Source organism: Lissotriton helveticus, chromosome 5_1, assembly GCF_964261635.1.
Source record: "Lissotriton helveticus chromosome 5_1, aLisHel1.1, whole genome shotgun sequence".
Lineage (NCBI taxonomy): Eukaryota > Metazoa > Chordata > Amphibia > Caudata > Salamandridae > Lissotriton > Lissotriton helveticus.
The window spans coordinates 432038458-432054601 of record NC_136065.1 but is presented as its reverse complement, the minus strand read 5'-3'; positions in this window follow the sequence as shown (position 1 = coordinate 432054601).

Genomic DNA, 16144 nt, shown 5'->3' with positions numbered 1-16144 from the left:
GTTGGGGGTATAAAAAGATTTAACACCTCGTGGCAGTTTATAGAGGGAACAGAAAATGCAACAGTACGAGGGTAGTTATCAAAGGCACAACAGAACTTTCAGTGGTTTGTATTGCTGCATATGTATGGTATAATATCTTTTCATTTATCCTAATGGCTGCTATATTATGAATGTTAAAGGCATGATCGCATTTTGTGTGTGGGCTGTTTTTTTTTAAATAGGTACTTTACCAATACCCCTTCGCTCTTTAGTGAATGGTTGTTATTTCATCTGTATCTTAGGCACAATTGCACCTTGTGGGTTGACTGCTGTCATTCAAGTATGCTCTAAAAAGAAAATCTTTGTTTTTGAGGGAGCTGTCCCTCCTTTCTCCCTATTTTGTAGCTACAAACTCTCCTTCTGTAGTTATTTAAGGGAAAGGAACTAGCGAGGCAGCAAATTTGGCTTGGCATGAAGTCACTTTATTTCTATATGTATGATATTGGTGTTTTAAATGAATGGCTACTTCTGAAATAATGTACGAGAGTACGACACTAACAGATATTTATTTAAATGTAATGTAATTGGATTGTCTTCCCTGTATTTGATTGTTCTATGATTCTGCTCAATAAAATTTTTTTTAAAAAAAGAACAAAAAAAGTAGATGCAGAAGAGTTATGCCATACTGCTACACTGAATATTGAGGGGCAGATGTATCAAACTTTCATGCAGCGCAGTGTAGCAAGCCATCTTGCTGTACTGTAATATGCTGTGCTGCATGAATGCGAAAGGGCAGGAATGTAAAGTATTTAACATTATATGTCACATTACTGTCATTTCCTTGCCCTGGTGCACTCTTGGCTGCTTAGCGCCAATGCAGGCACCCTTGCACTGTGGTGAAAATGGTTCCTGCGTTGTAGGTCAGATTGTTTTGGTGCAGGAAGTGGCACCTTCCTGCACAAAAACAATCCTCAGTGGCAAGTGGCTCTTTCTAAGTGTGCTACAGAATGCAGCACACTTAGAAAGAGTGAACAATGAGAAGAAATAAAGATATTTCTCCTTGTTTCACCTACCCTGCGGAGGCATACCTTTTTGACGCATTCCCAGGTTTACTAGTGTTGGTAAATGTGGGAATGCACCAAAGTCCATGGGTGGATGCGTTGGAACCCCCACGCTCCACCCATGGAACGCCTCCTTGGCTCAGAGAACCCCAATGCAGTGATTTGCGCTGAATTGAATTGAATTGAATTGAATTGAAAGAAAATTTATAATGCGCAAGAACAATGACCCGCAGGTATCAAGGCGCCTAGCCAAAGATAAAAGAATGATCAGGAAAAGGACATAGGGACCTAAACATATGCTTGGCGGAAGAAAAGGGTTTTTAAGGCAGTACGGAAGTTCTGTAGGGACGGGAGAGATCTCAGATCCAGAGGAAGTTCGTTCCACCACTTAGGAGCAAGGGTGGAAAAGGCTCTGCCACCCCATTTGGCTCTTCGTACACGGGGGGCTGCCAAAAGCAGTTTTCCAGAGGAGCGCAGAGTCCTTCGGGGGACATAGTGGGAGATGATGGATCCTATTCCAGAGTCGCTCTTTTTGGCAATGGCTCTATAGGTCATACAAAGGACCTTAAACCGGATACGATATTCTACCGGCAGCCAGTGCAGCGTTTTCCTGGCTGCAGTGGCCGAAGAGCGTCTGGGGATATCCAGGACAAATCTGGCTATGGCGTTTTGTACTACCTGTAAGCGCTGCAGCTGTCCTTTATTAAGTCCAGCATACAGCGCGTTACAATAGTCCAGACGCGAGCCAATAAGGGCAACAGCTATTTGTTTTCTTGCCTGGAGGGAAAGATATTTCCTAACCCTTCGTAGGGTGTGAATCAGGCCCCAACAGGTGGAAATGGTTCTGCTCACCTGGTTGCCTAAGTTAAGGGCAGGATCTATTAGCACCCCGAGATTTTTTGCAGAAGATGTGGGGGAAGGGCACGTTCCAAGAGAGTCAGGCCACCAATTGGCTGACCAGATGTTTTCTTTCCCCCCAAACACCATCACCTCCGTCTTCTCCCCATTCAGTTTCAGAGAGTTCTGGATCATCCAGTTACCAACCGCCTCCATACAAGATCTAAACTTGGAGGCGATTAGTTCATCTGAATGGGGAAGAGAGACGAGGATTTGAGTGTCGTCTGCATACGAGACTACCTCCATCCCGAATGATCTTATTAATTTGGCTAGTGGGGTAACATAGATATTAAAGAGGGTCGGGCTAAGTGCTGACCCTTGAGGAACCCCACATAGCACAGGACGGGATGGAGATAGAAATTCCCCAAGCTTGACTCTTTGTTCCCTCCCCGTGAGGAAGGAGATCAAGAGATCCAGAGCTGCGTTCTTCACCCCCACCTCCCTCAGCCGTGATGTAAGTACTGAGGGGGAGAGGGTGTCGAAAGCCGCAGTTAGATCTAGCAGGACCAGGAAAGAGGTCTGGCCCTCATCTACTGTCGTGCGGATCTTGTCAAGCACGATGGTGAGGGCTGACTCGGTGCTAAATTCTTTCCTGAATCCATGCTGGGAGGAGTCTAAGCATCCTGAGCTTTCAACAAAGGCAGCGAGATGCTTGTTAAGGTGTGTCTCAAGCATCTTCGCAGGAGCAGGGAGCAAGGAAATAGGCCGGAAGTTTTTTAGGATCCCCGGATCCAGAGAGGCCTTTTTCAGCAGGGGTTTTACTACCGCCTTCTTCCACTCTGCAGGGAAAATGCCATCTCTAATGGCTAGATTCATTATCTCTAGCAGCGGTGGTAAGAGGGTCTCCCTACACTGCTTGATGACTTTCAGTGGGCAGGTGTCCAGAGGTGAACCCGACTTAGTCTTGGCTAACAGTAGCTCAAGATCTTGTAAAGCCAGCGGGGGAAAGGCGTCCAGAGTGCATGGTGGGGAGATTTCAGTGATGATCGAGCTCGTCTCTACCCTAGGTGTAGATGCACTGAGAACATCTCTTTGTTCCTCGAGGGCTAGGTGGATATCCTGAATTTTAGAGTGGAAGAATGAGGCGATCTTATCACAGAGGTCCTGCGAAGAGATGACGGGGTCAGGGGCTTGCAATCTGATCAGGGAGTCCACAGTTTTAAAAAGTTCCTTCGGGGAGGAGAGCGAGGAGGTCGCGGTCACAAAGTATTCTTGTTTAGCCTGCGCAGTTTCAGCTTTGTATTTTTTAACAAGAAGTCGATGAGCTTCCTTGTTCTTGAAGTCCCAACTAGCATGCCATAGCCTCTCCTTTCTCCTCACTTCTTGCCGAAGAAGCCTAAGGGAGTTGGAGAACCAGGGGGCAGAAGGTCTCTTTCTAGCGCGGTACCGGGATTGTTCTGGGGCTAGTTGATTCAGGGCCTTGGTGGTGACCTGTTCAAAGTGAGCGACTGCAGACTGTACACTATCTAGGCCGGTGGTAGCAAGGCTTGCAGCCCAGGGCACGAAGGAATTGCTATTAATATTCCTGAAATTTCTAGAAGTTTCTCTTGTATGGTTCCCTAGTTTACGGGGGTTCTCCCTGTGGTGTTTCAGAAGGAAAGGGACCGCCAGGTGGTCAGACCAGGAAAGATGGATCGGATCCTTGGAGGTCAAACGAGGGTCATTGGAAAAGATGCCATCCAGGGTGTGGCCAGCACGATGAGTGGCTCCCGTGACACGTTGCGTAAGCCCGCAAGATTCTAGGGCCTCAATGAGACAGGAGGTGTCAGAGAGGTCGTGCCGCTCTAGGTGGTAGTTGAAGTCACCCAGGATGGAGAAATTGTCTTGGCCAAAAAAGGGTTCAAGAGATTGGAGAAGGTGGTGCGTGAAGTGGGTTCTCGAGCCGGGGGGACGATAAATTAAGATACCGTTAAAAAAGGGGCGTCGCTCTTCCTTTATTGTGAAATAAAGAGCTTGAAAACTGTCAGGAGAATCAGTCATGGGTACTATGTGGCATTGAAAGTGATCTTTGTAAAGGATCGCTATCCCCCCTCCCACTCGTCCCTGCCTATCAAGTCTGGCCAGGCAGTAACCTTCCGGGACAGCCTCAATTAGATCAGGGTCGGAAGAGTCCTTAGCCCAGGTTTCGGTCACAAACACTAGGGTGGGCGTTCTGTCCAGTACCATCTCCTTAAACATGACCTTGTTCTTGATAAGGGAGCGGGCATTAACCAAGATGCCCTCTACTTCTACTATATTAGAACTAGATGTGACGGGGTGTTCAGGGGTAGGGTAGATGGGGGCGGGGTTGGGGGGTCTTAACGGAAGATAACAGCCACAACGAGGTGGGAGCAAAAAGTCGTCCGGTTCGTAAGAGTGAGAACAGCGATTTTTACAAGGTTTAAGAGCCAGCAGATCGCGGAGAGAATAGCTGCAAAGAGGGGATGGCATTTTACCAGAGTCCAGGGACCAGCCGTCCAGCTCGTCCTTAGCGCGGACGGGTGCAGACGGGCTGACTCTGGCTGGACTCCGGCGCCCGCAAACGCGACCGCTAGCGCGGTACACCACTGTTTCCTTATATCTGGTCCACTAGAGCGCTCCCACCACTCTAGCCCCCACTCAAGATGGCCGCCGAGTACAGAAAAGCCTGACCCCGGTTTGAAGCTCTAACGGCAGCAATCGCCGTGGAAAATGAGCGAAAATGCGTGCAAGTTAATTATAGGTATGCTGAGTGCATTACAGAATGGAAATATACAATTTTAAAAAATTCGCTAAAATTTCCCAAAACGATCCGTTTTTTTCACGGAGCGCAGGGTAAAACACACAAGCTCTGTAGTACACCAATGTCACTTCAAGCTGATACAAAGAATGAATCTCGCGAGCGCTGCTTCAGGGCTCCTTATATCTGGTCCACTAGAGCGCTCCCACCACTCTAGCCCCCACTCAAGATGGCCGCCGGGTACAGAAAAGCCTGACCCCGGTTTGAAGCTCTAACGGCAGCAAACGCCGTGGAAAATGAGCGAAAATGCGTGCAAGTTAATTATAGGTATGCTGAGTGCATTACAGAATGGAAATATACAATTTTAAAAAATTCGCTAAAATTTCCCAAAACGATCCGTTTGGAGTAACGCTGTCTTGCGTTACTCCAAATTTATCAAGCCATGCAGGGTCACACAAGATGGTTTAGCGTGGCTTGATAAATCTTACCTTAGTGCTGCATCGCCCTTGCGCCCCCTCTTGCGTGGCACAAGGGCGAAGCAACACATTGATAAATATGCCCCTATTTCTCAATCAGGTGACACAACCAGGCAATTGTATCAATGTTTTCTTTGTTATTGTAGTTCAGTGTTACAAATATTTTTTTTAATTCTGCAAGGACAGGTTATCAAATTTGAATTGCTATTTGCTGTCCATCATATATTCCTCTGTTGGTGACTTTTGGGGACTTTTACAGAAAAACAGCCATGGGAAGATGGAAAACACATCTCTGAATTTAAGAATTTGAATGCATTATATTTACATTAATCATTGCTAGATAAAAATCAATTCTAATTTTTCTGGGTGTCATTTATTTGTTTTTATCTACTCTTTCAAAGACACTTTCAGAACTAATACCCTCATTCTCAGACCCCTCCTGGAAGTTAGTTCACCATTGTAAATTTGTAACATCTTCTTATTTATTACCCACCCTTGGTTGCTGTGTCTTTTATTTTGTGATTGCCTATATGGTTTTACTCTACCTCTCCTGTTGATTTTTGTGACGTTCTATTTGTTTACCTTTTCTCTCATGCAACGTAACTGGTTCTATTGTACAGCGCTCTGACACCTTCGGATAAAGTCTGCGCCTTATAAAAATGCATTAAATGTAATAAATAAAGCAATGTTTATCTCACATCAAATCATGTAGGATGGGAAGATGTATGTGTTAATTTCCACATGTATGTATTTGGGTGAGTAGATGGTGATATGGTTTAAAAATACCATACATCTTTCAAATATTATTTCTTTTGAGGGTTACTAGGTGTGTAGCATTCGAAAAATGAGTAGCCTTGCTTTAGTATCTTTATTAGAGCAAGAAAGTTTCTTTATGATAGGTTAGGTGGAATTTCAAGATCAGAAAACCTCGGAGCTTGGTTAAATGATTCCTAACATTTTATGTTTTCTGTTCATGGTTTGTGTCAAACTGTGTACAATTTGAAGATGTCAAGCTATATGGATTGGGACATTTCGAGGTGCCTCATTCAAGATAGGACCTTAGGGCTCACTAGAAGTACCAGCAATATGTATTAATTGCTGTACCATTTCTCTGAGTTCAACCTCAAATGCAGAGGCAGCGTAGGTTTTCTCTGAGGTCCTTTCCAAATAGTTCTGCAGAGTCATAGCTCAGTCGATGCATCTGCCAAAGAAATAGTGGATGTGCTTTCTAGTAAGCCTAGGGTTCTGTGAGTCTTTCTTTACAATAAGCATAACCCATGTTGCTAAGAACCTTGTTCCCTCTTTTAGATTAGAAGTATGTTACTGGTAGAAGGTTTGCACATTCTACTCCTTTTGTGTAGAATGAAATTGGTGTAAGAAATTGAAAAATAGGGTGTGCACATTTTTAACGCATACATTAATGTATATTTTTTAATTATGGGTTTTGTAAATTGAGGTTCTATTTTCTTTGGCTTTCGATCTCCCTTTGACTTGGGAATGTTAGTTTGATGAGAAAGTTAATTATTTTGTTTACCTTTTCCTGGTAATTCAGTAGAAAAATGCTTATTTTTGTCTTTCACTGTTATTTATTTTTTGGCTTCATTTTACCTTTTAAAGTTGTAGAATCCGTTATAATTTGATGCCTGAATATTTCCTTTAAGTCTGATTCCAAGATGTTTAAAACACGTTTTCTGTCATTTTTGTAAAATGTTATTATTTTCCAAATAAGTACCATTTTTATTTATATATGTATATTTTATTACTACAGTTTTACAATATAAAAATTATTTTTGGTCCTGTATTCAAAAAATTATAAAATATAACAAATAAAAAATGTTAATCCTGCTAAATAAGTGCTAGAGCCTGATCACTCGAAGTTCCGAAGACAGCTAAAAACTTGGCTTTTTTAGCCAGATGAGCTGACTCCACTTTCCTAGCTCCGATGGACATGAGGTTCCTTTTTTTTGCCTGCTAGCGCTCTGAGACCTTCGGGGGATTTATGCGCGATACAAATGTAATAAAATGGAAATGGAAATATGTTATGTTATGTTATGTTATGTTATTTTTATTTATACAGCGCACAGCTGCCCCAGCGAAGGGGCGTCCTGGCGCTATGAGAAGGCAAACACAACACAACATCGAAAGAGAGAGGGCACAGAACACAACCTATGACTGAGCAAACAAAAAGGTTTTAATGGCGCGCCTAAACTGAAGAAGGTCATCAATTGCCCGGATCTCAGAGGGAAGAAGATTCCACCACTTCGCTGCTAACACTCGAAAGGAGCGGCCGCCAGTTCTACTCAGCCTGAAGCGCGGGACCACTGCCAGGTTCTGACCCAACGATCTCAAAGTTCGCAGAGGAACATAAGGTGTTAAAAGATTCGCCAGGATTTGGGGAGACATACCCTTGAGGATTTTAAATGCCAGGCACCTTGAATTTAATCCTCTGATTTACGGGGAGCCAATGAAGCGAGTGCAGCGTTTCTGAAACCGAGCATCGCCTAGGCAGACCTACCACTACTCTGGCTGCAGCATTTTGCACTCGCTGCAACCGGGTGAGTTCAGACTGGTTTATCCCGGCCAAGAGCGAACTGGTGTAGTCCAGCCGGGACAGCACTGATGCCTTAACCACCAGCTGTCTGGTGGGAGCATCAAAGAATTTAGGTATAGGCCTAAGTCCTCTAATAATGCCATAACAAGAGGCCGCCACCCTCTTGGTGGGACAGATAAAACTAAGTGTCGGGGCAAGCCAAACCCCAAGATTTTTTATCTCCGATACAGGAGAGGGGGTCATACCTAGTTCAGAGGGCCACCTGTTGTCACCCCATAGCTCCACTTGCTTGCCGACCACCATGACCTCTGTCTTCTTGGTATTCAACTGGAGACAGTTAGAGTTCATCCAATTGGCCACTGCCCGTAAACCGTCACGGAACCTGAGAGCCTCCACGTCAGAGTCCCCACTCAACGTGACCGCCAGCTGCGTATCATCAGCATATTAGACCATCGTCAGGCCCCATTGCTTGACGACCGCAGCCAGCGGTCTCACGTAAAGATTAAATAGAGTGGGACTCAACGATGACCCCTGTGGGACCCCAAGGGCCAATGGGTAAGATTTGGACTTGCCAGGTGGGATCGCAACCTGGAACGACCTATCCGTGAGAAAAGATCGAAACCAGCATAGGGCAGAGCCCTTGACTCCTACTTCCTCAAGTCACTGAAGTAAAATCCTGTGCGAGACCGTATCGAACGCGGCACTAAGATCTAATAGTAATAGTGCCGCTGTCCGACCTGCATCAAGCACAGAACGCAGATGTTCGACCATAGAAAGTAGGGCCGTCTCCGTGCTGTGGCCCGCACGGAACCCATTCTGAGTAGGGTCTAGAATGTTAGCTCTGGTAAGATGGTCAGCCAGGATACCGTTCACATGGGCCTCAGCAACTTTAGTGGCTCAGGGAAGCAAGGAGATCAGGCGATAGTTCTCAGGCTTGAGAGGATCAAGGGTAGCCTTCTTCAAAATGGGTGTGACTACGGCCTGCTTCCACCTAATAGGCACTACACCAGAGGATAGTGACAGGTTGATCAGAGACAACACCGGGTTGCTGCATAGCAGCAGCATATTCCTAAGCTGAACCGGTTTAAGTGATCAAAGGCCTCCCTTGTCAAGGAAGGCAGGGTGTCAAGACACTCACTATCTCCCGAGATACAACTGGCTCGCTCTGGATTAGACGAGACCGTAGGGAAGGTTCGATAGATGGCTTGCACCTTCTCGAGGAAAAAAGAGGCCAGACCCTCACAGTGGGAGTCCGAGCAGATTTCTGCAGCCGTAGTGCTCTTAGCCATGAGGTCCTTTAAAACCTTGAATATAAGTTTCGAAGGGTTGGGGCTATTCAGAAACTCTTGGGCATAATAGGCTGCGCGAGTTCTGAATACCGCTCTGTGATAGATCTTTGTTTTAGCGAAGTAGCAAGCCTTGAGCTCTGGGTCAAACGACTTTCTCCATAGCCTTTCAGCCTGCCTGCAGGCTCTTTTAAGGGACGCTAAGGTATTGTTGTACCAAGGACTGTGCTCTTTTGAGCACTGTTTAGACCATACCAGAGGGATCAAGGAATCAAGGGCGCGGGAGATCCACGCACAAAAGGAGTCATATCCACAATCAGCATTGGTGACAGGGCCCAGGGGTACTTTCTCCAGCAAATGATAAAAGTCCTCCAATTTTAGTTTGTTCCAATGTCGCTTGAGGATAGTTCTGTCCTGAGATATAAAAGGAGGTTCAGACATGGGAAAAATCATTTTCACCAGCATATGATCGGTCCAAATAATCTGAATAGGACAGAGTACTCTAATTCCCTCCAAGTTGGTAAAAAACGGGTCGAGTATGTGACCATCACGATGAGTGGGAGAGGTCACCAGCTGGGAGAACTGCAAGGCCTCTAAATCAGCCAGGAAACTCCGGATAGAGGGCAAGGACGGACAGTCAAGATGGAGGTTGAGGTCACCGAGGACATTAAAATTCGCACATCCTAGTGCCTCCGTACTGATTAAATCCGGGAAAGCAGCCCTAAAGGCAGCATCGCAGCCCGGAGGGCGGTATATTAAAAGGCCAGAGAAGGAGAAGTGGTGGTTAAACGAAATTCTAAAAAAGGCACATTCACACCCTGGAAGTTTAAGGGCTTTCCATTCACAAGGGTAACACAACTTAACGGCCATCGCAATTCCCCCTCCTCTAGTACCCCGGTTAAGAGTGAAGATAGCATAGTCAGGGGGGAAGGCGAGGTTAATTATGGAAGAATCCGAATCCTGCAGCCAAGTTTCGGTCAAAAAAAAGCACATCAGGGGACTCTTTTTTAAGAAGATCATATATCTCCTGATAATGTTTTACCAGTGATCTGACATTCAAGTTCCAGATGTTAAGATCACGCGTTCCTGGCATCTGTTTCTGCCGAGATGGTAAATTCAAGGATCGGATGCGCGAGGGGGTGTCCAATGCCCAACCATCACAGGTACAGCGATAAGGACCACATGTCAGGGCCACTGGTGGGAGATCACAAGCGGTGATCAGTCCCCGAATGGCCAACAAATCTTCCCTTTGATACCTGATCATAGGCGATGTCATGATGAGGAGGAAAGAGCATAGAGTCCCGCTGCGGCCCGCGCTGCCTTAGCACTGACGGGCGCAGACGGGCAGGACTCTGGCACGACTCAGGCGCAGCGAGGGCGCTCCCGCTGCGCGATACCGCTGCGCGTTGTAGGGAGCTTTAAATAGGCGTCCCTCCAATCAGCCGGAGCGCTAGACCGCTCTTCAATGTCACCCACCGAGAGTGCACACCACTCCAAGATGGCGCCCAAAGAAAATCCCACCCCAGGAACCGGACCCGCCTGAACAGCGGTGGAAGGCCGATTACAGTGCAGGTGAGGGGGGTGCAATGAGTCCCATTAAAAATAGGGGGAAATACAACTAAAACTAACACAAATCGTCAACAGGTCAGTTTAAAAATAATAACGCGGCACTTAAGGCGCAAAGCGCGATGCAGCGCGCGAGTACCTTCTCAAGGCAGTCTACAGGGCAGGTCGCCTTAAATAGGCGTCCCTCCAATAAGCCGGAGCGCTAGACCGCTCTTCAATGTCACCCACCGAGAGTGCACACCACTCCAAGATGGCGCCCAAAGAAAATCCCACCCCAGGAACTGGACCCGCCTGAACAGCGGTGGAAGGCCGATTACAGTGCAGGTGAGGGGGGTGCAATGAGTCCCAAATAAACATCCTTTATTTTTCAGATGTGTCAACGTCCTTGGTATGTGGCATTTTGATAATTGACATAAAACACTAGGCTTCACTTTCAAACAAGTGTCAGGCTGCATGAAGAACATTCTCTAAATGGTAACCAATACATTAAATAATATAAAATAGCATTACAGCCTGCAGGGAAATACCTTAAAATGATATGCATAGGAACTAAATAATTTTTTTTTTACAGGTCAGCAAATTAAGCATGCTCTTATGTAAAGTATATAAATATGACGTGCTTGTCTATTTCTGGTAACATACTTTGATGAAATGATGAAATAGAATGCGAAGTTATGACTGACAACCAATGATTGAAGTTTAAATGGAAAGAGGAAAACGAAGACAGCTCCATTGATGCCAGCTGACAAGTTCAAACCACGATTAATAAATGATGGTCAATGATGCTGAATGCTGCTGAGAGGTCCAAGAGAATTAAAACACTGGGTGTACCGTGGAATATGAAGTTGAGAAGTTCTCCCTTGATGTTTAGAAGTATAGATTCCATGCATCTCAAATATCTGAAGCCTGATTGAAAGTCAATGAGGTGGCCAAGAGCTTCCAGAAGAGTTTTTTTGAGACCACTATTTCAATGGCCGTGGAAACACAGGGTACGCTGGAGACAGGTCAATAGTTGCAGGGACTGTTGAGTCCAAGGAACGTTTCTTCAAGTCGAGCGTGGTAATGAAACAATCTTTGAGGACCAGTAGCAAAAATGGTCCCACAATCTGAGGTGTTCTCAGAAAGTACACGTTGGAACATTTTGCGACATACCCCAACTTTACGTGGGGATCACTATTTTCTGGACCCGGGGGATTTAAGGTGTTTACCTGGGGGTATTGGGCATATCAGCGGCCCATCACAAATCCAGCTGACCCCCAGAACTTAATAAAACACTCAGGGCCCAATTACGATGTTGGGCGTACTTAAGTCCGCCGACACCGTTGAGGAAAGGAACCGCCCGACCTTAAGTTGGCGGTTCCGACCGCAGGATTATGATGTGACCACCCATAAGTCATTTGCAAATATCCATTTGTCAAAGAAAGCTTGTGTGGGGGACAGAAAAGGCCCACAGCATAAGCTTCCATTGACAAATGGATGTTTGTAGACATCCCTGCAACATAGGGCCCTGCTAGGGGTCCCCAAAGACACATTTTCATGCCATCATCCTAATACGGAGGTTTGAATGAATCCTACGATCTTGGTTGGAAAGCCTCCGACTGCTTGTCGGAGGCTTTTTGCCCGACATCGTAATCACACCGTAGTATTGCTCCTGCTCTTCTTGGGGTACAACAACTAAGAATATGACAATTTCAGAAAAGTCACAGTGCTTTATGGATTTCTCCCTCTCTTGAGGGCTTTGTTTGATGAAGCCACCTTGGTAGTAACTCATTATTTTTCCTATATCTTTTCATTTAATACACCTGCTTTAGAGGGTCTATCTTTTTGCAGAACGTAGCTCTGTAATTGAATGATTGTCCCCCACCCTGACACACTTCCAATGTGCACCAGGCAACCTGTTCTAGCTCTAACGCTTGCACCTGACATGGTCAAGGATACTCAGTCTAGACAACACTCCTGCTAGTCCTGACAAGCTGAGGAGGTGCACAAAATCCCCACTCAGTGCCTGAGGCTACAACTTCCCACATGGCCTCTTAATAGGGCTCAAGGTTTCTGCAGGAATAGTGGTTACATACATAGGCAGTTCCCCCACCTCTACAGAAGAGGAATAACTTAAAAACAAGCATAGTTGTGATAACGGTCCACACAGGCTTCTGGGAGTGGGGACCTGGAATAATTAATCCGCTTTAGATTTTCCTAAACCAGAGGTGCCCCTATCATACCAATCACCTGCTTTATAACGGACACCAGCACACATGAGCAACTAATTTTTTATGGAACTTTCTGGCTCCATTGAGACAATTTATGCAGGGCATTCAGCCCCGTGCTGTGGGTGATGGGCTCTGATCATGAGTATCATTTTTCAGGGCGTCCAGTCTCCCAGAACTGAATGTCCTTCCTGTACAGCTCGGCTCTCCCTTTATAGACAGCCTCCTCATGCAAGACATATCGGCCACAAAGTTATGCACAGAACAATTGTCTATTCACTTATAAGGCTGATTTAGCTTCTCTTGAAGGATTAGCACTCATTCCCTTGGCACAGCTCTTTGGTCACCAGACAGCTGTGCCAGTGATTCCTCAAGGCAGACTTATCCTTCGGGGGCTAGCTGACTAGCTGCAGTTCCACCTTACTCCATACAGTCTACAGCTGTCATATCATGTGTAATACCCAGATTTTCATTTATTTTATTTTATTTATTTAAAGATTTTATATAGCGTGAACAAGACCCTTGGGTATCAGAGCGCTTTTAATTACATGAGGTAGATTAGAGACAAGTCTCATATAGTGTAACTATACACATTGATATGACGTAGGTAAGTATACATCTATAAAGGTAATATCAAAATACACGGTTAACACAGTATATACAGTGACATGCGGTAGATTTGGGATATAACTATCTATATGGTGAAATTGGGATTTCCTGATTGCAAAAGTTTTTAAGTGTCTTTTTCTGTGCATTCTATCTTCTTCAATTCTGGGTCCAGGATTAGTATAGTACATATCAAGGCTATGCCCCATACAGCTGTAAGACTATAAGTAACGGGTTAACACAGTATGTACAGTGATAAGAGGTAGATTTGGGATACACTTCAGTGCAAAAGATTTTAGTTGACTTATCCTGTATATTCCATATTCTCCAATCCTGGGTCGGATTCGTGTAGTACCACCCGCGAAAATCCCCAACCCAGCTGGTGAATTTCTTTTCACTTCCTAGTGTATATGTCTTGGTCAGAACTATGTCATGGTGCTAAAGATGAACTGTCTCGTCTATGGTAGGAACTTGCTCATTAGAAATATTTTCGTTTCCCTCTTAAAGGTTGCTGGGTTTGTTATTTTTCTAAGGTTTGGTGGAAGAGAATTCCAGATTCTGGGGGCTGCTCCTGAGAAAGCTCTATCATAAGTTCTCTTCTTCCGAGAAATGGATTGCCTCAGTATCAGCTCCTTTGCACTCCTAGCTGGTCTATTTCCTCCAGATACTTAAATTTTCTGGGCAAGGAATCTTGGTGTATTGTAGTGAAGCGCTTTGTGGGTGATTCATGCCATTTTTAGCTGAATTCTGGCTTTGTAAGGTATCCGATTTAATGCTTTCAGGTGTGGAGAGATATGGTCGAACTTCCTTGCGGCTGCATTGAGGCATGCTTTTAGTGGTGCCGTGGAAATTTTTGGTAGACCTGCTGAAGAAGTGCATCCATATTCAAACCTCGAGATAACGAGTGATTGGACTGCTAGTTTGAAATCCGCCTCAGAGATGAATGGTTTCACTTTTCTAATGTAGTTCAAATGAAAATGGGCACTTTTCGCCATTGATTTGATGTGGGCTTTCATGTCAAGGTTCTCGTCGAGTGTGATTCCTAGTGATTTTGCCGAGTCAACTAGGGTAGGGGTGCAGTTAAGCGCCGTGATAATTTTGGACCATTCCTTCACCTCTGTGTGATTCTTTGGTGTTGAGATTAGTAGGAATTCTGTTTTTTGAGTGTTTAGCTTCAGATGATTGTTAGTTAACCATTGTAATGACATTTTTAAGGCCTCATTCTTTAACCTGATGTCTTCCAGAGACGCGATCTTGATGTATATCTACCTGTCATCCGCGTACATGTGAATGGATATTTTGGAGTTTCGGAGAATTTCTGTAAAAGGTTCAACATACAAGTTAAACAGTGATGGAGATAATGTAGATCCTTGAGGGACTCCAATCGAGTGAGGGCATGAAGGTGAAAGTGATTGGTTAACCAAGAATCTTTGCGTTCTATTCTGGAGGAAGGATTCAAACCATTTCAGCACATTACCCGATATTCCCATCCTGTCATGGAGCCTGTTCAGTAAATTTACTTGATTTACTGTGTCAAATGCAGATGGCAGGTCTAGGAGGATGAGTAGACATGATCTATTGTGGTCTAGGGCCTGTAGAGCATCATCGACAATATGTAAGATCGCTGTTTCCATGCTGTGTCCTGTTCTGAATCCCAACTGGCAGTCATCCAGTAGCGAGAAATTGGCTATGTGTTGGCTCAGTTGTTTTTGTACACATTTCTCTATTAGTTTAGCAAGTACAGGAATGTTGGTTATCGGGCGAAAGTTATTCGGATCTGCCAGGTCCGCTGTAGGTTTTTTGATGATGGGGACGACTTGGCCTGTTTTTAGGCATTCTAGAAGTATCCCTTGGAAAAGAGAGGCATTTATAATTTTTGTCCATATAGGAATCACGATATGGCTGATTTCTTTCAGGCATTTTGATGGGAGTGGGTCATTATAGTGGTTATTAGGTTTGATATCTAATAGCGTTTTGGCGATGGTATTCTGGTCCAATAACTTGAATGTATCCCAATGTGCCTTGTTTTTTGCCCTATCATCATTAGTTATAGAGCTGGTATTGCTAGTTGAGGGTGTTTGGTTGTCTAGGTTATCCGCTGCACTCCTGAGCTCACTTTCCAACGTGTTGGCTTTGTCGGTGAAGAATGTTGAGAATTCTTCACAACTTAGTTAAGTTTTTGAGATTTCTTGGGCCGATTTGGCCCACTTATTGGATTGTTGTTTTAATATTTCTAATAGTTTCCGTGGTCTGTTTTTGGTGATATCCAGTTTTGATCTAATAAATTCCTTTTTGGAGTTGGGGATCTTTTTGTTGTATTCTTTTCTGGATTTTCTGAAGGATTTCAGTTCAGGGTATGATGTTTGTTATCTCCATTTTCTTGCCGCCAGTCTCAATTTCCATCTTTCCTCATTCAGTGTCTCATTAAATTAAACCGTGGGTTTTTAACCTTCTCTGTAACTCTTTTCAGTTTTAGTGGCATGGTGGCGTTAACTATATTCGTTATTGGTGGAGTGTAGTGGTCCGTTAGATCATTCACGTTCTGCAAGTTGTTAGGTGGATTTAGGTCCTTCTCACAACTTTCTAATAGAAGTTCAATGTTTGAGTCTTTAGTGTCCTGCATCCACTTTTGAGCTTATTAGGTTGTGTGTTCTTGTTCTTTTTCCATGTGGGAATCAGGAAGGTTATGGCATGGTGATCTGACCAGTTGCACGGCTCTATTGAGAGGACTAAAGTGTTATAGTTTTTTTAAATTATCCAGTCCAACGTAGCTCCTTTCGAGTGAGTTGGCTGTGTGCATGCTTGGGAGAGGTTTAG